General features: G+C 41.4%; 1 protein-coding gene across 4 annotated transcripts in view; it reads right to left on the bottom strand.

Annotated features, from left to right (window-relative positions):
• The window catches only part of LOC136018536 (contactin-3-like), a 106354-nt gene extending 83369 nt beyond the window's left edge, over nucleotides 1-22985 (bottom strand). For 3 of the 4 annotated variants that reach the window (XM_065687851.1, XM_065687849.1, XM_065687852.1), the window contains exon 1: nucleotides 16909-16986. The gene's annotated coding sequence lies outside the window, so the exon portion shown is untranslated. Of the gene's footprint in view, nucleotides 1-16908; nucleotides 16987-22932 lie in introns of those variants that run through there. The other variant, XM_065687850.1, reaches the window with a different exon arrangement.
• Nucleotides 22986-24128: the final 1143 nt, after the last annotated feature.

Genomic DNA, 24128 nt, shown 5'->3' with positions numbered 1-24128 from the left:
CTATTCACTGCCAAGGCAGAGATTCAAAATCAGATGACAACGTTGAGCATCTCCGTCACCTTCAAAGCTCCTTAGACAACCCTCGTTATATTTCAGGTCATCCACATTCAGAAAGTGGTGAGGAAGAGTACAAAAAAAGAGGTCCCAGCTCCTTTCCACTTGACTGTAATGCTTCAAATAAATCTTACAAACAGAGATTAATGTAGTATCAATACCAAAGAATAATTTCACCTCCCCCTCATTTTGCAGAACCAAAGGGGTAGATCCACATCATCCCTTTGGTGGTCTGGAAATAACTGGACTTAAAAGTTACCTCCACAAAAATTCAGCACTTTGTATGTAAAGGTGAAAAAGAATAGAAAAGGCAAGCAGCACTTACTGTGGTTGGAAAAGAGGTAAAAGAAACAAAGAGAGGCACACCCATAGAATACATAAAAGGAAATATAAATATATTTATAAAATCAGAAAGATTCTGAGTATTAGAAAGTGCTCTGGTTTCAAGAAAAGCCAAAGATATTTCAAAAAAGTAAGAAAGCAAAACTGCAAGGTGGTGAGAACACAGCAGGAAAAAAGTAACAGATTTAATTTATTATACATTTATTTGACTTTCAGAGGTAAGTAAATTCTCGTGAGTTTCTCTGAGCTGTCTGTTGAAGACAACCACCGCAGGATAGCGAGTAAGAAAAAAACCCAAAACCCAAATAAACCATCAGACACATTACATACAATGAACACACACACATAAAACCCCCATAAAATTAGCTGTCCCAAACCTGTGCACTTTCAGATCATACAATATAGCCAGTGATGGAGAGGCATGTCTGGAAAAAAGAAAAAAAAAAAAAAATAGATCGGGAAAGGTTCAAGTCTGTAATTTTATTCAGTGACCCTAATTTGTACTACCCAGAGCCAAGTCCAAAAAACAGTAGTTCCCTATAGGTGGAACTTTTATCTCTATATATAGTAATGGAACTTGTCAGATCTAGCTGCCAAGTTCAAGTTAAAGTTTGAATTTGAGCTAGAGGCATTTGTAGCATCACCAAGTCTAAATTTATCAGAAATCCCTGGAACTTCGGAGCGCTACAGACATAGAACTTCTCTGTATTGATCACAAACCACATCACAGAAAACCTGATGTACTGACACTAGAGGTCAGCCTATCTTTGCAAAGGGAAAGAATTATTAGAGTCTCAGCTTGATAAATTATGAGATTAACACTAGTTAATGTTAAAGTCATCCCCATAGGGCATCATAAAAATCAGATGTATTGATTACTGTATACCACCCCTCAGCAACTTCAAGTGTCCCATTTCTACTTTTTGGGGGGGAATATACATTTCTTGTTTCCCTCAAAATGAAATTACTGGCTGCGAAAAATTACCCAATATATTTTTTGTTTCAATGAAGAATACCCACATGGTGGGCTGTTACCTTCCACATCACTGAATCGAGCCTCTGCCTCTCATAGTCCTCACTCTAAGACTAAAAGGAATCAGTGCCATGATGAAAACATTCTGGCTTTGTATGGTAACAACACACTTCTCTATGCTCACTTAAAAATAAATAAATATAAAATGCTACGCAACTGCAGGCTTTTGAAAATCGAAAAGGAAATACGAAGAAACAACTACAGAAGAATCACATTTCCACGTAATTTATCAAGTTTGTCTTTCTCTAATAGCTAACCTCTAGTCAGTTTTAATACTAAGAGAGACCAGTTCACTTAGATTCATCTCTGTTAAGTGCGAGAGTGCTGAACATAACAGAAGCATCAAATCAAGGGCAGATATATCCAGTGCCAGAGTAGACCACAAATTTTATTATTCTTTAATAATTTTTTTATTCAAACCAGTATCTGTTATTTGTTCCATTGATGCAGACATGGTGGCAGCTCAAGAGAAGATCTCAGATGGGATTTTTGTCACTTGAAAGAAATAGCTAATTCAACTCTGACATCATCCAACAGGCAAATCTAGAGAGTAAGTTATCCAAGTAATTTGATGTTAGAGATTGGAAAGGCTTTGGAAAAATAAAATATAGAGGAAATACTGAATATTTTGGAGCCAGCACTGCCAGCGTATTTCTGAAAGAAATGCAAATATATGTAATTTACCTGAAAGACTGTAAATAAGTAAGAATTGACTTGTTAAAAGCTAAAAGCAGAATGATAAACAGTAGAGTTAAAAAAAGAAATTGCTAAGCAATACCATGGCTTGTTCCAAAGAAAAGTTTAAAATGGTGCTCCAAGGAAAACTGCAGTTGCTCTGACTCCTTTGGGGTCTCATTAAATCCTTATTCCATAGCTGCATGGCAGCACCACTCATTAGGAAGTGGCCTTTGCAGGTAGCAGTTGTGAGGCTGCCTGTGGCTCTTCCACAGCCTTCCCATCCCTACAGGGGCATCAAAAAATAGACAAATGTTTCTCAAGAAGCTGGAGTGCAAGTACAAAGGGAGGAAGAAAGTTTTAGGGAACCTTCACCATTACCAAGCACTAAGTAGGATTAAATTCATCTCCAGTGCGTCACTAGCAGAGATTTCATTAAAAGCATTATTTTAAACAAAATTAATTTGCAAAAGCTAAAAACAGAAACAGCATGAACTGTTCTGCTGAGAGTTGTAATACAGCTTCTCTTGTCTCACTGCATTTATCGACTTTTTTCAACCACAGTCCCCTGCTTCACCTGCCCATCCAACCCTGGCATTTTATCTAAATCTCTCCAGTACATGGACCACACTGGTGGTTCTGGTTTACAAAGCATCTTCCCTAGCCCTATACTTGTTTTAGTCCCTCCTTTGCTCACTTGAACAATCAATGCTTGTAGTAATTCAATGCCCACCCTCCCTGTATACTAATCTTTCTACAGGGTCATGAGGCATGTCTGCTTTATACCTCTTTTATTTGTTACAACCCTCTCTGAATACACCAGAGTTTACTGAACTCAGTATCTGCAGATCTTCCATTTAAGAGCTAGAACCACTGCAGGAAGCTTTAACTCAGCTGAGTCTCTTACCACAGGGAGTTATTTAACATCGACAAAAGCAGCAAAGTTGCAAAAAGAAAATAATTAAGGAATGGCATTTATCTTAAATTCCTCAGGAATCCTCATTTATTTTAAGACCTGCCATGACTCTGTATCAACAATTTGAGAGGCTCTTTAAATCTAGCCAGAGGTCTTTACTTCCCAACACCTGCAGAGACAGTCCGCCTCAATCAATGTTGGGACCCCCATGGGAACACTTCACAGAAGAACCAGCTTTGCATTTTCCCTTAAGATTACAGGGGAATGTTTATCAGCATCTCTTAACTTTTTCAATTAAGCCAATTACGTGATACAACTTAAAATTAGGAAGTCTTTTAAGCAACAGCAACTCCAGGCCCAACATACATGGAAGATCCATTCTAAATGCAGTGAATCAAGTTTGGTGACATGTTTAGTTACTGTCAAAAACTAAATTACACCTATTTTTGTTGTTGGTATAATGAAGGCGTTATGCTGATAGGGTAGATTAATTTTGCAAATTCAAAATACAGGTATTAAAACCCAATTACATTATTCTGTTCCACATTACTTCATGAAACTTCCACACACTGGTAAATATGAAAGTTGATGAGACAAAGCAGACTGGCAGAAACAATCACTTTTGAGACCTTAAAATCTTACCAACACTATTTGCTTTTTCTATCCTGTCAGTCAGCTTGTGATTAACCAACTTAAAAGACATAGAAATATTAGATTTTTTCTACCCGTAATACTTTGAGTTTTAGCTACATTAGCTGCTAGTATTAACAAACAAGACCTCTCCTCACAGAAGAAACTGAATTAAAGACACCTTTTAGACAAAACACTTTCTATGACAATGTTAACTGCACAGACATCAGTCAAGAGATTTGATTTCAAATGGAAGCACATGGTCCCCGTATGGATGCAAGTGCAGATTCTGTCCATGCTGTTGAGGGATGGCTCCCATGCCCCAAGGAGCAGACTTGTGGGTTTGCTACAGTGTTCATCTGAATACAGACCTGATGTGCCCTAGTTACCATCAAGCTCACGTCCAGTTTCCAAGCAAAATCTTACTTTCAGGGCCAAAACTGTACTTCCAAACCATACAGGAGGAAAGGGCGTTTTATAGTGTACCAAAACATTCAGTCTGCAATTTCTTGATCAAATTCTTTACCTACAGTAATCAGGAATCTTGTCTACTTAGCACAAAGAAAAGCTGGAAATTCCCTACAAGTGTTATTAAAATTTAAAGACATATATTCATCTTCAGTCATTGCCAAAAGCTAACTTCTGCTGCTACTTTAAATACCTCCATTTATTACCCTTATATAGACATATTCCTCTACGCTTCAGCAGGTTATTAAATACCTTCCCAACCCATGCTACACGATGTCTGCTCAATAACCCCTTGCATTTCCAAACCCTATGATTAACGTACCACAATGTTTAAAATTGCAAGGCACCCCTGATGTCACAACCTGCGTTCTGTCCATTAATTCTTCCTTTCTTGGAATAACAGTATTTCAATCCAATAACCAACTTCAAAAAGCCTTTTTTTTCCTCCACAAGTGACCTATCACAAATAAAGTATTTCCCCCATTACTTTCAGACCCCCATGCCTATAATTTGTATGCCTGAGGCTTTCCCCCTGTAACTCACCAATTTCAGACACCCTTTTGATAATACACTTGGGTCATCACCTTCCACCAGGCATTCTAAGACAGGTACTTTCAGAGGTCAGAAATTCTTTGAAGCCAGATCACAAGACATCACAAATCACTTCAAAATAATCCAAGGCTCTAGAATTACAATAAATATATCAAAACTACTGGGGGGGAGGTGAAGAATCAAATATGAAGTCAGATGAACCATGCCTTGTGTATCTGCAGTGGGGGGAAACTAACTACCTGTCATGGTTTAACCAATTTCTACTTCCATGTCCATGTAATTTCTATTTCCATGATTTGGACAACTATGTCTGCATTTGCATTACTACTTCTCTAAGGTTCCTGGAGTACATGCTGACCTTTACCGTGGCAAGCCTTAGGATGGCAGATGCTGCTGATGAGCCATTAGTTAGCGTCCTAGAATAAGACTGACCTTTGGCAGTCAGGGCTACTTTTATTAGTTGTTCTTCATTCTCACACAAGGAGCCTTGGCATTAAAGTATGCATAGCAGTCTCTGGAAAGGTACAAATAATACAGGATTTCTTTCAAAACACCTTTGGCTCCATCTCCTACAAATCATAACTTCAAAAGCTTCTTGTATGCTGGATGGTTGCCCATATATAACTCATCACTTTCCATTGCATGTATAATTTCACTTTGATACTCTCTGACCAGAGCAAAGTTGATCCTGCTGCAGGGCAACACCTCACCTAGCTGCAGAGCACCACAAATGCTCACCAGGGCTTGCTGACCTGGCTCCAAGGGTTACCTACAGCAATTTGTCAGCAGTTCCCTCTTCATTAAAAATTTAAAGACTGCTGAATTTCAATAATCCTCCTGCCCACAGTAATACCGTCTCATTTCCCCTCACATTTCTAAAACACAAGTGCACTATCCACATAAAATGAGCATATAGGACAAACAATGCTCATTCTACCCTTGAGGTGGGCTTCAAATCCCAGTAACTAAAATTCAGGTAGTTCCATTTACCTGAGCTGAGGCATCTAGGAAGCAAAAACGTACCACAGAGTAATAACAGACTGTCTTCAACCACTTGCAAAACCAAAACAAAATCCAATACAACCCCAAAGCATTTCCTAATCACTGTCCCAACACAAAAGATTACAAAACAAAGCCACAGACAGACCAACAAATGCCACCAGATGAAATAGTAATGTAGTCAATTAAAAAGTCTTGGAGTTATTGTCAGGACACTGACAGTACAAAAGCATATAAAAATCAACACAAATACCCTCAACACCAGACTGCAGCAAAATTACTACCAACAGGACCCAGTGTTTACCTGAACTTTTCCGAGGAAGTTACTCTGATCTACAAAGCTTTCCGCAACAAATATTGCTGCTTTTAGACCCCCAAAATACTCATTAAAATGGGTGCTTTAGCCTTACTGGCCTCTCTCATTACAGAAGACCTTAAAGAAACTCAACATTTCTGTCCTGTTAAACTTGCCCTTAAACTGAGAATTTCAACAGCAACACGGGAGAAAAACCATTCTGTGCCCAGTAACTTCACAGCTGACAAACTCAATACTCGGTTCACTCTGGCCTTGAAAAAACTGAAGAGATTTCTAGGTTAAACAGTAAAACCTGATGCTAGCTGTGTATATATGTATATACACATATATACTTGCAGCTAACTATATATAGATATATATTAAAAAATATGTAACAATCTAATAATATACACTAAACAGAACTGTAGAAAAATTCCTTCCTTCTCACCCTCTTCCCTCCTTCATTAAAATTCAAATAACTGGAAGAAATTTCCTCAATTTTAATGGCATTTTTGATATATGCATAACAATACAGGCAAGAAATCCTCAATGCACAACCACTTCCATAGTTACTCAAAACACTCCATCAAATCTTAAACCCATGACCTGTGCACAGCATTAAGCAGGCATCTCCCAGAAAAAACAATGCAGTTACTTCTATTTCCATCAGAAAAGGAAACAAAAATCCTAATTGAGATTTGAGGACAAGAGCCTCTACGTGCCTGGGCACCACCTGTACCTCTCCCATCTGAATACCATCAACCACAGGCCTTGTGGCTTCCCACAAAGGTTTGGACTCAACTTTGCTTATAAATGGAAAAAGTCTCCAAGATTTCCTACTTTAAAGTCTTTAATGATACATTTTAATGTAGGCTTTTATGGCCTATTTACTCAGCAAGAAAGAACAGCCTTTCCCGCACTGTATTTCAGAGGTCTTACAGTAAGGTTTTCTGCAGGGTTTGGGTTGGTTGTTTGCTTACTTTTGGTTTTGTTTGTTTTTTTTAGCCACTAATTCAGCTTTTTACATAACTTGTCGGGGAGACATTAGAGGGTAATGTTAAAAACCCAAACAAACAATTGTATTAGAGGACTCTAAGGCAGATGACTGTCCCCTACATGGTCCTCTGGCACCTTTGAACACTTGTACATAGGTGTGAATTTAACATTTTACTATTTGTACTTACTATACATTTGTTTTTTATTGACTAATATGAAGAAGAGAAACTCCCTAGACCAAAACTGACATAAAATTGATGTAAACTTCTTGGTGAGACACGCTGCTCCATATGAGCAGTGATGGAAAAGTTTCTCTTCTTTCCATAAGCAACACACACAGGTCTCTTTTTTCTTCCTCTGAGCAGACACAAGCCAAGAGGAAGAGATGACCTATAGGCAAGCTGATCTGAGACAGACCCCACAGGCTTGTACAAGGATGAGGTGTATATACATCACAAAACTAGCAGTAGATCCTTGTTTTTAAGGTTAGCAGACACCTCTGACTGTAATGGTCTACAAGTGCTGGGCAGATTTTATTGCAAATGGCACTCAGTGTTGATCATGTGGGTGGGGAAGCCAACAGCAACAGGATACTCTGGACAGTCTTCTGCTTCAAAGCTCAATGCATTCTTCGAACTACCTCCAATGATGGAGAAGATAAGCATAACACTGAGCACAGCACTCTATGTCAAGGCAAATACAGGGAATAACTCACATCAAGCCTTCTTACATGGCCAAAATCAGCACTGGGTGATGCACCACTGCACTCCCTCAAGCTGAGACCTCACCCCGCAAGCTGAAGGACCAGCCCCACAACCCACAAGCTCCAACCATAACATTTGTTTACATTCTGACAACTGACATACAGTGGATAAGGAGATGTATTGTTTCTGTTTACTTGCAAAAGAAAAATCAATTCCCAACAGGGGCAAAACAGCATAAATGCTTCAGGTATATAGGTAAACGAACAAAGGTTTAAAAAAGGAAAATTTACATTTTACATACAGTTTCATCAACCTTTTCTTATTCTTTTGAAATATCGATAACTTGGAAACAGAGGATCTAGGCAGAATTCACCAATTTTAGCAAGGAACTGAGCTTCCGGAGATACAGCCACGGGTACCCTTAATCTAGCCTGTCTGTGACTATCTCACTTGAAGTCACATGCAAGAAAATAATCCCCTGCAGCATAGAGCACTGATGTGAAAGGAAAGAAAAGCTCAAAGTCACAGCTGAATGGCTACGGTTGAACCCATTTCAGCAGGTTTTTTCCCCTTCTACTTCTTACTTGAGACCAAGGCAGCTTAATCTACATTGATGTCTATGAAGTTTCACTTTAAAAGTTATTCAGCCTGAGAGACTTTCCTCTTACGATTATAAATAAAATGCTCACGTGTTTTTATGCATAGCTTTAACAAAAATAACTATAAGATATTGCCTGAAAACTTAAATACTGCTCTTCACCCAAATTTCTAACTAGTAGCAGAGATATTAACCCCAACATGAGATTTTAACAGAAATTAACCACTTAAACTGACCAGCAGGCAGAATAACAGCCACTGGAGAATATGATAAAGCCATTACAGATGTTCAGTTGATTAGCAGGGCTGATTAGCTTCCACACCACAATGCACTGTTTAACAGAACCAAACCATTTTCTGGTTACTATTAAGACCACAGAATATGGTATTTTCAATTATAATTTTTATTTTAATAGAACACTTCTTCCCACTCCTCATTTTCTGTTTTGCCCCTCACACCATGCTCCCCTTCATTTACTGCAAAAAAACCCTTCAGTATTAGCTTAGATAAACACTTGCTTCGTTTAACTCACCACTAAAAGAGGAGCTCTATAATGGAAAGTAAAACAGAAGGGAAAAACACAATGAAAACTAAAGTGACAGGAGGTAATCTCAGTTTTGCAGAATTACCTGTGTCTCCAGGCAGAAAACCAAACCTCAGCATAAGACCATAAAATGGAAAAAACCCAGAACACTAAATGTTAAAGAGGAATGTTAGGGTCCATCCCAAGATTAATGCATGCAACCACAGTTTCTCTATGGCCACAAAAAGCAGTAAAGGAACTACTAGACTTGCTAGCAAAACAACTGTGAAATGTCTTCCAGCCTTCCCACGTAATGAGGCCTCACTTAAAAACAAAAAGGCCTTGACAAAAGGCAGTGTTTAAATTACTTAGCAAGATTTCTTTAAATGTCAGTGCAAGGTTAGATTTGATAAAGGCTACATTGGCTTTGCTGGGTAAGTGTGATAGCTTTGGTTTAAAAAGAGCCCAAAGAAAACTGGAAGGGCCAGAGCACTACACTGAGATAGCATTCAGGTGATGAACCCAAGAATATCTAAAGTACTGAAAAATCAATTTCTTAAATGAGCGACTAAATTCAAGTAAGGAAATCTCTGTCCGACAGAGGTTTGAAAACCACTAAAGGAAAAGAAGATAGGAGGAGATTAATAGGCTTGTAAAGTATTAAGAGCACCTTGATACACGATGCCCTGGCAGGAAAACAAACCTGCAGAAGAGTCATCCACAGAGAGCATGCGGAGCTCACACCAGGGAGGGGGATGCAGAAACAACCCCAAATTGAACTTCTGAGGTTCAGAAATTTTATTTCATCTTCATAATACTACTACTGCACTAACATAATCCACGGCACCAAAGCAAGTTTGAAATACCAGCTTCAGAAAGCCTACACTTGGAGCTTTGCTCACCAAAAAGCTCCACTTCCCAAATGTCACTACCTTTTCTTCAGACAATAAAAATACTTTTCTGCTGAGTCTAACAGGAAAATAGCAACAAGTCCCAGACCCCAGAAGATGTTGGTTTTCTTTTTGATCCCCAAGGTTCACCTCATGTCTTAATGCACTTGGAACTGCTCTCACTGTTAATCGTGTACTGCAGACTAAGAGATGGCTCTTTTCCAGAAATTACCTCAGACTAAATTCACAATTAAGAACCAGTAAACCTACTGAACCAGAAAGTTCAGCCCTTCTGCAGTGGGCTACAAGCAGCCAGACTGCTTTACTCCCTACAGCAAGATTCACTACCACCTTTCATTTAAAGCACGGAGTTGAAACTGCCTATACAGTTTAACAACATACCTGTGTTTTGAGCCAGAAAAGGAAGGAAGAGTCCAGAGGCAACTGAAATGCTTTATGCACAGCTACACTACAGACATGCTACATAACTTTGATCTGTCACCAGATTTGTATTTTCTTGTGCTACAGCCAAAGAAGCAGAAGCTCCTGGACAGTCCTACCTAATACTTTTTTCTAATCCTCTAGGACATAGGGAAGCATCCCTTAGCACTTCCCAAACATTCCTACAGAAATCACTATCTTCAGCATGACATTTTTCTGGAGTTACCCTCATCAAAAGGAAAGATCCTTTATGAGGAATGGGTGCGTGTGTCTCAACGCATTTCACATATGTATATATATTTTTATATATAGACACACATATACATATATAAGTGGTTCTTACTATGCCTTGCAGGGAGAAATGATTCTAAGTTGAGTATGAAATCTGAAAGGTCAGATCTATGATGAATGGATATATGAAAGACTCTTCAATTACTAAAACATTTAGGACATGTCTGCATCCTTCATTTTACAGCAGAGTGAAGGTGAAAATTGGAATTTATGGTGAAACAGAGCCTTAAAGAACATACTATGTCTGGCTTAATTGCTATCATTAAAGCAAGAAAAAGTATACTTATCTGTGAAAAGCCTTGTACAACAGCACTCGAAGCTGCGCCTACAATGCATATGTTTAAGTCATGAAAAGTAATTTTAATTTTACAAAGGCTTTTAGAGCCTTTTTGACTAATAAGACCATTAAAATTCACCTGACCACAAACAACGAATCCAGAAAGCAGGATTTTTCAAAGCCTAACATTAAAGGGGGCTTTCAAGACTTCTTTCACATTCCTATAATACTAATTGCATCTACATATATTTGACATAGAAGAGAGGAACAACACCATAATAGAACTTTGACGATGATAAGCCTTTCTGGGATTTTGTTTCTAGAAGTACCGGCACTTTTAAGACAGACAAGCCTAAGATATGTAAAATATATCCCAGTGAAACAAAGAAGTGTATTTTTTTAGAAGTCCCCCACACAATGCAGAGAAAATGTGTGGAATTTATCAGAATAATACATCACCCAGGAGGATCCATGAAGGAACCAGGTAAGTAACACAAAACACAAATGCAGGCAACTAAATTCCAGGCTTGCCTGTTAAGTAAACAGGGGCTGGTGCCAGCAGAAGGAAGAACCAGCTATGTAGAGCAGCAGCTGTAGACACAGAGACCCTCATGGGGAATGTTGCACCCTCCTCTAAGTGACTGGGGTTGGCTGTTGGCTCAGAACATCCACCCAAATACCGGGTGTGACTTTGCGTAACTCAGACTTTGACAGCAAGTGGTGGCAAAAGGCAATTCTAAGATGACTGGGGGGAAAAAAAAAAATAAATAAAAATCACTGCTATCTTTGTTGACAAAGCAAAACTTAACCTGGTTAGGGACAAAAAACCCCAAACAATACCACTTTTCCACCTCCAGTTCAAGTAACACAGCGCATTTCCATAAGCCCATTATGGGTTATAATTAACAGGTTAGATATAAGGAAGAAGTTCTTTACTGTAAGGGTGTGAGGTACTGGAATGGGTTGCCCTGAGAAGTGATAAATGCTCCATCCCTGGCAGTGTTCAAGGCCAGGTTGAACAGAGCCTTGGGTGACAGTCTAGTGTGAGGTGTCCCTGCCGATGGCAGAGGCATTGGAACAGGATGATCTGCAGGTCCTTTCCCATCCAAACCATTCTATGATATGTAAAGTGTAAATATCTGCTCCATCACAACATTGTTTCTTTCATGCAAATTACAAAATAAATAAATAGAATCAGCTCTCTGCTGCAATATCTGTTCGTATCTCAAATGCCTTTCACACACGCCATTTAGCTGGTTCAAATGGCTAAATACTACTACTGCCCAGGAAGTATAGGGATAAATTAATCCATTAGCACCTTCATTAAGCTTATTGGACAAGGTGCTGAGTCTTTCAGAAATGAAAAATGTGGATCCTTACGAGTTCAGGATGTGAGGAAATTCAAATTAGAATTGCAGACAGTGAATTGTCTGCAGTGCTTATTCCCCAGGCTTTAAGCTTTTCTGAAAACATGGTGGAAATGCTGATCCTTCCCTCCCTGCTGCACGGAACCAAGGACTGGGAGAAGACCGCCTAAGTTACAGTATTGTAAAGGGTCATAAGGATAAGAGGAGATTATTTTCTTCAGCTTATTTTGCCAAGATACCTGCAGAGAAAACAGGATTTTCCCCTTCCAGATGATGTTGTATGCATCAACTACAAATTACAAACCTGGTTCTCTCAAAAATGTCACTGCAGACTGCTATCTGCTGGAAAGAGAGCATCCCTAGACACAGAAGGGTAAGTATATCTAAGTTATTAGCGATTTATGCATGTGAGCCTTTTATGTAATTCTTTTCATGCTATAGCATAAAAAAAGCTTCAGGGAGCAACTGGAAACTTCTACCATGACAGTATCCGAGGTTCCCAGAAAGGCAGCAGATACCCAATGAGGAGTTAAGCGGATCAAATGACCCAGACAAGAACTCATGCTTACTATGCATTAAGTGATCAAGAGTCCATCTAAGATTGAAGGCAGACTGGAGAAAACTTCAGGGGGAACCTCACCAAACTTCACTACGGTTTTCTATCAGTTTCACACATTTTACCAATATACTTGGTTTTTAAAAATCACAACTACATGGGAAGTCAGGGAGCTTTTTTCTCTTTCAGGATAACATATAAGCAGCTAACTATGCAAGTTAGCAAAAACCTAACATTAGGATGTTCAGATGCTGGGGAAGAGAAGACTGTGTGTTAAAATAGCTCAACAGTAGAAAGCATAAGGTGATGGAGCTTTGCAACTTCCTTAAGCTGCTTAGCTTCAGATAAGGAGCTTATGCAACTTTAACTCTGGAGTACATTCCGCAAGTGGTATCAAAATAGTTTTAAAGTTAAGTTACACTTGGGACAGATGGCTCTTGAGTACTGTGTCATTCTGCCCTCTTACCAATGAAAGCAGTCAAAAATATCAACACCTCCCCCCAAAAATACCCCAGAAAACACTCAGGCAGCGTTTATAAGAGGAGGTAAGTACCATACCTGTTTTCCTTATTATTTCCTTTGCCTGACATAGTATATCTGCATAGGAGCCCAGCTTCTGAGCTTTGGCATATGAGCAAGAGTGTTTCACAGTTTCTAAGTGGACCCTGACTACAAAGAGGCTGCTTTACAGTCATCTGGAAATACTTGTAGAAATTAATATAAATAGGGCAGTTATTCTAGTCAGAAAGCAGACATACAATAAGTAGTTAAGAATTCTTCATCTTAAAATAAACCAATCTACCCACAATGCACCTACTCAAGAATATTCTTGGGATGGGATAGGGACAAGGTCAAAATCTTAATGTCTTACAACAGTCTTGATTAAGTTGCCTCAAAGCTGAGACTTGAATAAATAATGACCATGAAAGAGATGCTACACTGCTCTTGGAAGCTGTTGAAGAAAACATAGAAAAAGCCGAGCAAAGTCCATGATCCTCTTCTGGACCCCAGTGCCTTATGGAAAGGTGCCAAATGCCATCACCACCTCCAGGGGAATCACGACAGTGGTGTCCAACACCAGGTCAGGGCACACCACAAACCACGGCAGATGCACAAGGGCCAGGTCCTGGAAAGGCTGGGACCACTTGCCTCTCCAACCAGGGGCTCCTGGGGGCTGTGTTTTTAAAAAGGATGGTGTGTTTCTTGATGAAAACTCCCTTATTTCAGCTGTTTTGTAGGACAGACCTGCAGAATGGCTCTCCAGTCTGCAAGTACACACCATGGAGCTTTCTAGTACCTGGATTTTGGGGTGCCCACCACAGTTACATGGTGGGGAAGAACTTACTACAAAACAAAATGACAAGCAAGACCCACAATCCTTTGTTATTGTCCAAAGGAGAAAAAGGAGAAAACCCTACTTGCTCTTCATGTAACAGTCAGAGAAGAATAGCATGGTTAGATATAATACCACCTCTGTTTACTTTTTGAGCTTATCAAGGAAAAAGGATGCTCAAGTAGACTAAGCTAAACAGCTTTTAAAGCATTCAAAGCACCAGTTCTTCATACGCAGCCATACAAATTTTAATTTTCTTTAGCAATACAACAGCAAAGACAGTCAACATAAGATTCAAAATCCAGTAAGTACAACAATTACATTGAGAAATTGATAAACTGCAAGATCTATAAACAGATTAAGCTAAACATATAAAAGGAAAACTACCACATATATGCAACTACTTCAGTAATTGTATTTGATTCTACAAATCGTTTACCAGTTCTCTGTAAAGGCTTCATAGCTTTTTGTCCCTGCAGTTTCCACAGAGTTTTTTAGGAAAGAAAGATGCAAGAGTAGCTACAAGAGGAATAGCAATATGTGAGAGGCAGACCCTCAAAAGCAGAAGAGGAAAATAACTCCTATTTACGTTAATTTAGCTACTTCTGGGACAAAAGCTAACTCTTGCTTAGTCAAGAGTAGAAAACAGACAACAAACAAATGTTCAAGAATGGAAGAAGCGTTACACACGAGCAGCTGCTGCCCTTTATGTTGTCAAGAAGAGACATTTCAGTGCACTGCCATTGCATATGGACAACGACAGCAACAGAGCCCACCAGGGCTGCACGCAGTGGCGCTGGGCTCCAGCAGCTTCTGCAGGCTTCAGCACCACTCCAAGTACAGGTCCAGGTAAACTATTACCCAACCAAATCCTAATACTAGAAAAAAAAGTTTTCAGCATTAATTTTGCCAGCCACCTTCTACCAGTTTTAACAAGGAGATGTTTGGTCAAGTAAATGTATATACATCTTTCTTCTTTTGGTATGAACCATGAGATTAATAGCCTACAGCAACAAAACACATTTTTCTCAAGTACAGAAAGTCTGGTGGACAAATAGAGGCTTTTCTAATGACATGCACACAAACCTAATGAGCACCTAGAACATCTCTGCAGAAGCAATAAGTTTTATCCGGAGGTGGTGCACACTGCTGAAAATATACACTTAAATGCTCAGATGCTAGAGACTGCACAGTTGAAGATCTTGCAGGAAGGACTACAAACCTTAGGAACTTAAGGACTTCTGGTTTTAATAATGAAAGGCAAAGACTCAAAGTGCATGCACATACATGACAGCGTATATGCTAACAGCTCTTGATCACTGTGCTAGGCTTCTTGAGAGCATTTGTTTTTAAAAAGCACTACAAGTATTTTACTGTTATTACTTAATTGTGCACCATGTTCCCCCAGCATAACACAGTTAGTGGGAAACTGGTACTGGTGTCAGTGACCTAGCGGAAATGCAGTCAACCCATGCTCTGCTTAAAAATTACCTTAATAAAGCATACACAGATATACAGCCATTTTGTCGCGCGCAATCTACATCACCACACTTGCCTGAGGTGTTAAATAACCCAGGTTCCTGAGGAGAGCTTTCCTCCCACTGGTAACCTCAGCATCCAACACAGAACCCGCACCAGACTTGTAGCGGAAAGCATGAAAATGTTACCATTTAAATAAAGTCCCCACAGTAAACAGTGACATTTTTGTCATGAGCTTTTGATGTGAAAACTGCACAAGATCCTGCACTTCTATGTTCTACCAACACACAGTCACAACACCCAGGAGTGTTGCTATCTTGCACCTACAAGTTCAGGACCACCAAGGGTTACTACCTGCTTCAGCATCTAATAAGCATCAAGTCGACCCTGATGCTTGTCTGTCGTCCGTCCCCCCCCCCCCCCGCCTTGAAGTGAGAGCACCAGCAAGTGGTTGGGTTGTCCCAAAGCCAGACCCAGTTTTCATGATTTTAGCCACAGATTATCCTCAACCAGCAGGACACACACACATTCAGGTGACTACAATACAGCTTAAGAAGCCAGGATGAAATCAAAACATGATTATATTCAGGAAAATTAAATTACGGTTTCTGCATCAACCATGCGAGTCCAATTTCCCAGTTTCTCCATGTAAAATATCTCCACAGTAATATGCCATTAAAACAGTATTTTTCATCTCGCACGTTTTACTGGAAATGCTAAGAGACTCTGACTTCAACAAATGGAGTCTCTTCAAAGGCAGAGCTGCCTGATTCTTCTGTAAATGAACTATGAAAATCAGTATGCTTGCAAGCTAACCAAAATTCATCATTTACTGACCTGCTCTGGATTGGATTAGACAGGATTGCTTCTTATGCAGTCAAGTAGCACAACACACTGAATATTATTGTTGCCCTGACCGCAGCACAGGCAAAAGGGATGCTGGCCACACTTTATATTAAGTCAGATTGGGGAAAACCAGTTGATTTTCCCCACCAATTTGCTCCAAAGAGAGGCTTACATCTACAAACAGCTGTAATTTATTAGGTTTTAAATTTCATAAGAGACCTAAACATGCTGAGCAGTAATACTCTTCAGAACAGTCAAGGCCTATTGAACTCAAGCATACTCCTAAATTATGAACATGGCACTACGATTTCAGCAGTGCTAGAGAAATAACACATTTTTTTTATTATATTTTAAATTAGTACACAAAAAATGGGAATAAGGAGGAGAGCATTTTTTAAGAAAAAGTAATGCCAGGGTGGGCCATTACTGCTTGGATTAAGACATAGATGGCAAAGTAATCTGGATTTAACCATAAACCTTCAATAAAGCTCAAACTACTGTTCTAAGGCTACAGCAAAATTCAAGATTTCTCTCTTCATTGTAACTGAATGTACAAGTATCTTTCCCCAACTACACATCTCAAACCCAAAGAAACAGCATGTAGGAATATACCTATAGCAACAGATACAAAACCTGCCCATACCTGATGCCTCTGTCTTGTCCTTCTTGCGCTGTATCCACCTCACTGAAGCAAAACATGTCTCAGCTCCACAGCTTCCCTGGCACCATAGGACGGAAGTGACTTAACATGGTAAAAAAGACTTCTGCTGCAAATAAGCTGCAATCAGAGGAACTGAGACACACCTGCCACAAGCAGACACACCTGGGTGGATGTGCAGCACTGGTGGGGGGGCTTGCTCTATCCTCAGCTGTGATGCATTAGGATGTTCTAGCACAAGCCCCAGCATGAGGAGGTTGGTGGCAGCTGCTTGTAAGTCAGGTTTAAGTTGAGCAAAGATTTTATAAGCTCCTTCATGCTCACATTTATGAATCCCTTTTCATTATAACGTGCATTTCCTCCTCAAACAGCAAGTCAGAAATTTAAACAATATGCACTGTATTACTGAGACCCTCATGCCTGCCCTCTGTCCATCACAGCAGCACACGAGAAGCAACAAGCCTTTAAATAAAAACAACTTTTCCACTGCGTCTTCACATTGTTGTTTCAGCCCCTGTATACATATAGGTACATCTAAAGTCATATTAGCACTGCACAACACGTGATCTGATGTTGGGAGACCTTTTTTTTGTGGGTGGAGGCATATTTGGGTTTGCTTTGGGGTTGTTTTTTGGGTTTGGTTTGGGTTCTTTTGGGGATTTTGGGGGCTTGTTTCCCCCCCTCCTCCATTTGGTTTGCAGATTGGTTTTTATTTGTCTGTCTTGGGGTTTTTTGGGGGGGTTAGTTGGTTATTTTTCCCCAGCATTTGGGTTCAGCTACAAGACTTTCAGACACAAGAAATAAAGCAGATAACAGCTCAGGGGAATTAAAAAATTAGAAAAGACAATTCAGTCAACTGTTAAATTTCAATAGCACGCTCTTCATAACCATAAATGTCAGCCTTTAAGTCTGGAATTAGTTTCTCTGATAACAACTTGCTTATTTCCAATATTTAAAGAAAAAAGGAAAAGTTAACCTATTGCTGTGACAGTACCGGTCAGAAGAAATACTGGTCTGAGTTTGGTGCAGGGGGTATGAGGTAGCAGTGTAATTCTCAAGGAAAACCCTTGAGGTTTATCCTTGTATTTTCCAGCACCCAATAACTGGTCAATCAATAAGAACCTCCCAGTAAGTCCGGTCACCTCTTGTCTTCTCTTCCTATTATCTGAAGCACTTGCTTAAAAGCCCTTTACAACCCATGCTGCTGGCTGATTTTCTGAGGGCCCACCATATTGATTGCTCTGCAGTACCTGTTTTAAATGCTCCACGATTTACAGTCAAACACAGACAAGGTATCTCCTGTGTGCAAACAGGATTAACACCACACTAAAAGCCATATCTAGTTTCAAACACTGTCCATTCTCAAGAAGTTCCTGCAGGTAAGCACATGTAGGCTTCAGATGTGATTGTTCAGGGCTGAGCACAACTTCAATAGCTCTGACTGCAGTGTGGCTCAGCTGGAAATGCAGCAATTTTGCCAGTTAATTATTGTTTACATTGATCAACAGATACATTTTTCAAGAGAAAAATACTTAAAAGTTATGCTTTATGGAAAAAGAAAATCCACATCTGCTACAAAAAAATAAAGCATCATTGATTTTTACAGAATAATATACTTTATTACACTTTAAAAGTGAAAATTTAAAAGTATAAAACTGTTCTTTCAAATAAAGACAATGCTATATACATTGAGTTGTACTTTAAGTGATCTTTTCTTGCACCAGATTTCAATATGCACATTTTAGTTGGATGCAAATTAAACCCCTATTATCTGCATTATTTCACCAGCTGTCCACCTCCTTCTCTCTTCATTTAACCAACTACAAGACTGAGAATCCACTGAGATTTTTGGAACTCTTGCCACTTCCCTTTATTCTGCATTAGCTCCTCTCTTCTTTATATTAAAGATCACACTAAACCCAAAACCAATGTACAGTAAATTTAAGTTGACTGCAGTCAAAGAGCTCTCCCCCTCCCATTTTTGTTATCCAAACAGTACTCTCCCTGGATACACTTTCATTTAAAAGGCCTTCAACTTTGATCTGTTTTTCATCCGTCTCAATGGACACAAGAACAGTGTGGCCATTTCAGCACTGAATCAGTACCTGTAAACAAGAAAGTACTTCTTAGTTTGTGCAGACCTGCAGCCTTTACCTAATCCTTTCCTATGCTAAAGCACATTATGATGATTCTTCCAATTTTTTTCCTCTAATGCATTCCTCTACACCACATGCTATAAAATGTGTATATTCAAATCTACATTGAGACATTAGGGCTATGACTCTAAATAGTTTCACCACATCAAAGGTAGAGATGTTAGCATAAGGGAAGATCGCAGCTCTGTCAACTTCATGTTTCTGCATTTTAGTTGTTTTTAATTGGGATAATCACTGACCTTTCCCTGGTTGGGCTGAAAGAAGCTGCCTCTGAGGGAAACTTAAGCTGTAGAACTGCAAAGCAAAGCAAAAAAAAACCCAAAAAAAGACCTGGGAAAGGACTTACTGTCACTGCAGATGTGTTTTGTTAAGGAGAGCAGCAACAGAGTGACCATTTCAGAGCATGAGCACCAGGGTAAATCTTCTGCTCCACCATTTCCAGAGGCAGTTACTGTGCACATCCCATTTTGAAGAATTAAAACAATAAATTTCTAAATTTCTTTAAACAAAAGTTGATTTCGAAGTATCTTGCTGTTTAATCCATCTTGACATCACCCCTGTACAACATGAACTTAAGCAATGCATTCATCACAAAAGCATCTTGAATAAGTCATTTCCCATCACTTGTAACTCTAGTAGTGTTCCACTTCAACACATGTACATGACTATAATCTAGTGTTTGCTTGTTTCCAAATACAAACTAATACAAACTAGAAGGTTACATCTTCAATATCAGAACAAGACAGACCTAGCTGCCAAAGTCAGCACACCAAGGATGAAAACTAATACACACAAAAAGTAACAACTATACAGATGAACAAACCTCCCATTTTCCTTATATTTTCCACTAAATTAAGCCCCATCTGTAATTATTTCTCAAGTAATCCAAAGTCTTCTTTATACTCAGAAGAGATACTCACCACCAGCCACAGTCATTCCTCATCACTAGTAACTTCTTCCCTCTCTCTATAGGCTTGCTGGTTTCTCATACAGCAGCACCACAAAACCATGCCTTTCGTAATTTCAAATGCATGAAAATCTTGTTTGCCAATTGCAGTTAATCTCTGTCTTCTGGTATCAAAGTAAGACCTGATAATTACTTATGCTCACATAAAATCACTGCCTTATGCCACTCGTAAGAAGCGGTCTCTTCCAGGAAGAAGAGTACAAGATTGAACCTATCTGCAGAAATTCCCCATTAGAATACCACAAGAACAAAGAGATGTGGCACTAAATGAAAAACAGCGAACCTTGCTCAAAAAATGAAACCCCAAACCAAAAAATAACCCCAACCCTCAAACCACCAAACTCATCCCCCCCTGCAGAAGGGATTGGAAACTCATTTAAGAGGGGTGGGAACTCCAACACTAGCGTTATAGAAAAGTAACGATGAAAATGTGGCATCGCTATGTAGCTTCAGTGACTTGCTCTCCAGGAATTTAAAAAACAGATTTTTTTAGTACTTCCATAACTCACATTCATAAGTCCACTAGCACAGATTTGCAAAGCATGCAACCAACACACCCATTTCTGTGCAAGACCCCAACTTGCACAGAAGGTCACCAGTATCAGAACTACTGCCAGGGCTACAAGAGCTATGTGCAGGGCCAGAGCTTACTGCAACAGCTCCAAACCGCACAGGCTCTCTTAAAAAAACCTATTATTTTTACTGCCCTTAACATAAAACGTACCGAGTTGCGCGTTAACCAGACAACCCCTACCTGATGTACTTGCTATTCATTAAGCAGCAAGCCACAAAACCAACTTTGGAAAAATCCAGCAGCAAACCCCAGTGCCAACTCGCAGCTCCTCTGCTCTGACAACACGGACCCGAGTGGCACCTCCTACTGCTTTACACACGCCTTCAGCTCAAAGCCTGTCGTTCATTCCCACAGTCATTCCCATAGCAAGGCAACGCCAGGAGTAATTCAGAGAAGTAAATACACTACAAAGCCTGCAGGAGCCCTGGTGAGCGAGGAGAGAGCCTGCATGGCAGGACAGAGAGCTCACAGCACAGGGAAGAGCATCAACATGCCTCTGAACTGCAGACCCGAAATCAAGTCAGCAGCTTTCTTGACTAAGAATTATACACCTGCACTACTTCCTCACATGCTTTCATAAATTCATTTGCCACATTAATATGGAAAGTCTCGTTATAAATAACTCCACAGAATAATTCTACACGGAGTAGCAGTACACTTGCAATGCTTAAAAGTTCAGCATTTTCATTACAATTTTAATAATTTGTTCATAACTTTCCATACACATTAAAATCTACATCACTGAACTAACCTGGCATGCAGCTTCACCTCTAGTTCAAGCTTCTCTCACAAAATACTGCAGTCAATACTTTGTAGAGTTTGCTTGTCCTTCATAAGGTCTTGATTTTTATATTTTTGCACTAATAATAAAAATACTGACATTATTTCCCCTCGTGTAAAACCACCACTTTGACACACACACAAACAATCACCAGCATACTGATTTCCAGCTGTCCTCAATGTCATCAGTAAGGTAATCACGACTAACCAGTTAGCACCCAAGGCCATAGCTGGCTCATTTCACATCTGAAATGGACTGATCTCTCTCTGATGCATGCAACAAAATGGTGTTCGGATTTGGGTTAATCACAGCCAGGCACCACGCTTAATTGGCAACAAGGTCACAAAGTGATACTGGGGACATAAGCAGCTGATACGCAGTAAGGTAAGGTACGAATCAAATAAAACCCAGAAAGTTCCGAACGAGGATGTAAGTCACTAGTTAAAGAACGAACACACCACAGCAAACGAAACCGGCTGAGAGGCTATTGCAGGGAGCTTCAGAAGCAGAGGGAGAGCAGAGCCCTCAGCTGTTCACATCATCTTACCGCCGACAGTATCGAGAGACCCCCCGGAAACTTCGTGTCTGGCTCACTCCTTTCCCTGTGTCTGACGGGAAAGTTCTGGTTTAGTCAGAATATAGCAAAACTGAACGGTCCCGAATGATGCACAGAGAGAACAACGTTACTATCCAAGGGAAGAAATGAAGCGCTTTCAAAAGCCTTTACTGGAGTGCTGTGGGGTTGTTTGGGTTTTTTTAAACCAATATACTAGCACTCCCACCGACTCGCAGAGAGAGGAGAAAAACCTCGTATACTCACGTTCCTGAATTTGAGACGATTAGTTGTGCTTAATGAAAAGCAACCCGCGAGAAGCACAGCTTAGAACTTGACTAACTCCAGACCCACTTAAAGCGATGCTCGGGGAAGAACGAGCACGCAGACGAGCGAATGCTCCGAGGATTCCGGCAGCCGGGTCTTGCGGAGCAGCGACAGACTCCCGGCCCCGGAGCGATGCGACCCGAACGCGGCTGCGGAGCCTGGGGGGTCTGCACCCGGAGGGGAACACTCGAGGAAGGGAAAGCGGCGCAGGCTGGGAGAGCTGCCTCGCCAGTGCGATTAGCGGCGATCAGTCAGGCGGTGCGCTCGCACCGGTGCTGCAGCAGCACCGCGCCTCACCTGGAAGAGCCTCATTTTCCACACCGGACTGTAGATGCGCCCAGCGAGGCGGCGCTCTGACCGCCGCCGCTCCCAAGCCAGACGGTGCAAGTAGCGCCCGCCGGCTGCCGCAGGCGGCGATCGCAGCCGGGGCCGCTCTCCCCAAGCCGGTCGCCGGCACTGCCCGGACCGCGGCCCCCCCACGGCGACAGCAACTTGGCTGCCCACGAGGCGGCCCCACGCGCGGCGCTGGCCGCGGCTCCATCCCTCTGTCCCCCGGCTTCTCGGGGCGGGGGGCAGCCGCCGCCACACCGCCGCCCTCAGCCGCGACCCCGCCGGGCGCCCAGCCCAACTTTGTTCCCCGAAGTTGCCCACCTGGAGCCGAGCCCTTCCCGCGGAGCCAGCCCCGTAAGCCTGCGGCTCCCGACCCGCTCCCAGCCTACTCTGGAGCCGCGAGCGCCGCGCTTCAGGCGGCGCGGCGGGGCGGGGCAGGCGCGGCCCGGCCTCCCGCCCACTCGGTCCCCTGCTGGCCCGGGCGCCGCGCGGAGCCCGGCGCAGCCCAGGCTGCTGCTGCCCAGCCCCAGTGCCGGCGGGGCCCGCTGGGGCTGGGGGGGAGCAGGGCGGCTTTCCTGAGGGCCCGGGGGAGCTCCATCGCAGTGTACCTGGGGCCTGAGGGGGAGAGAGGGTGACACGAGTCCTGCAGCGAGGGCGGCCGTGTCGGGTTGCCCCTTGCTGCCCGGGCTGAGCGAGTTTGTGGCTAGCGGAGGAAACTGACAGAGGAGAGTTTAAATAAAAACTCTATCTAATTTCTGGGCTGGAAGCCCAGGGAAAGGATCAGGTTCACGTAGGTCTCTGTGCAGGAGCCGGATGGAGGTTTTATTGAATCTGGCTCCAGCGGATCACGGCATTATAGCAGCGGTGCTGTAATTAAGGCTGAGCAGAATTCTTCCAAGTCCCTTTGTATTTTTTTTAGCAGGTTATATAACAAATAGTAATAAGTTTCCTGAAGCCTCTATTATCTTTCAGGATCCAAAAGCACAGTGGAAGTATTACATTATAATCAAGTGCACATTACTCTGCTGTGCCCCGGTGGAAGCCGCGAATTACACCCAGGACACATTTGGCTTTGCAGCCACAGTGAAGCTCTTTGATGCAAGAGAAGAGAAGAGCTTGGAGTCTGTGCCCGACTGCACAGAGGACTCTTAGGCAGGGGTGGTGATCTCCGGCCATGGAGAGGGGGGAAGTGCAAGAAGAAAACAAGTCTCCTGCAACGAGTTCAGGTTAAGTTGCTGCCACCTCTGTTTCCCTTTCTGGTTTTGTGGTGAATTTTGGAAATGCGCTTGCTTGCTGGGAAATGGTGGCATCTCCTCTGGGGACTAGTAGAAATAAACACAGCATGTGTTGACCCAGACTTAGTGGAGCCCTGACCCGAAGAGACATCTTTGCTTTTCTATGCATGTGCAGGTCTATAAGTAAGTAATGTCCATCACTGAAATGTAGCCACTTCTGTAATAAACTTAGGCAGTGATCTGATGAAGGGATGTCAAAGAATAAATTATCTCAGAAAAATC

Source organism: Lathamus discolor, chromosome 7, assembly GCF_037157495.1.
Source record: "Lathamus discolor isolate bLatDis1 chromosome 7, bLatDis1.hap1, whole genome shotgun sequence".
Taxonomy (NCBI): domain Eukaryota; kingdom Metazoa; phylum Chordata; class Aves; order Psittaciformes; family Psittacidae; genus Lathamus; species Lathamus discolor.
This window is presented reverse-complemented; position numbering and strand designations above follow the sequence as displayed.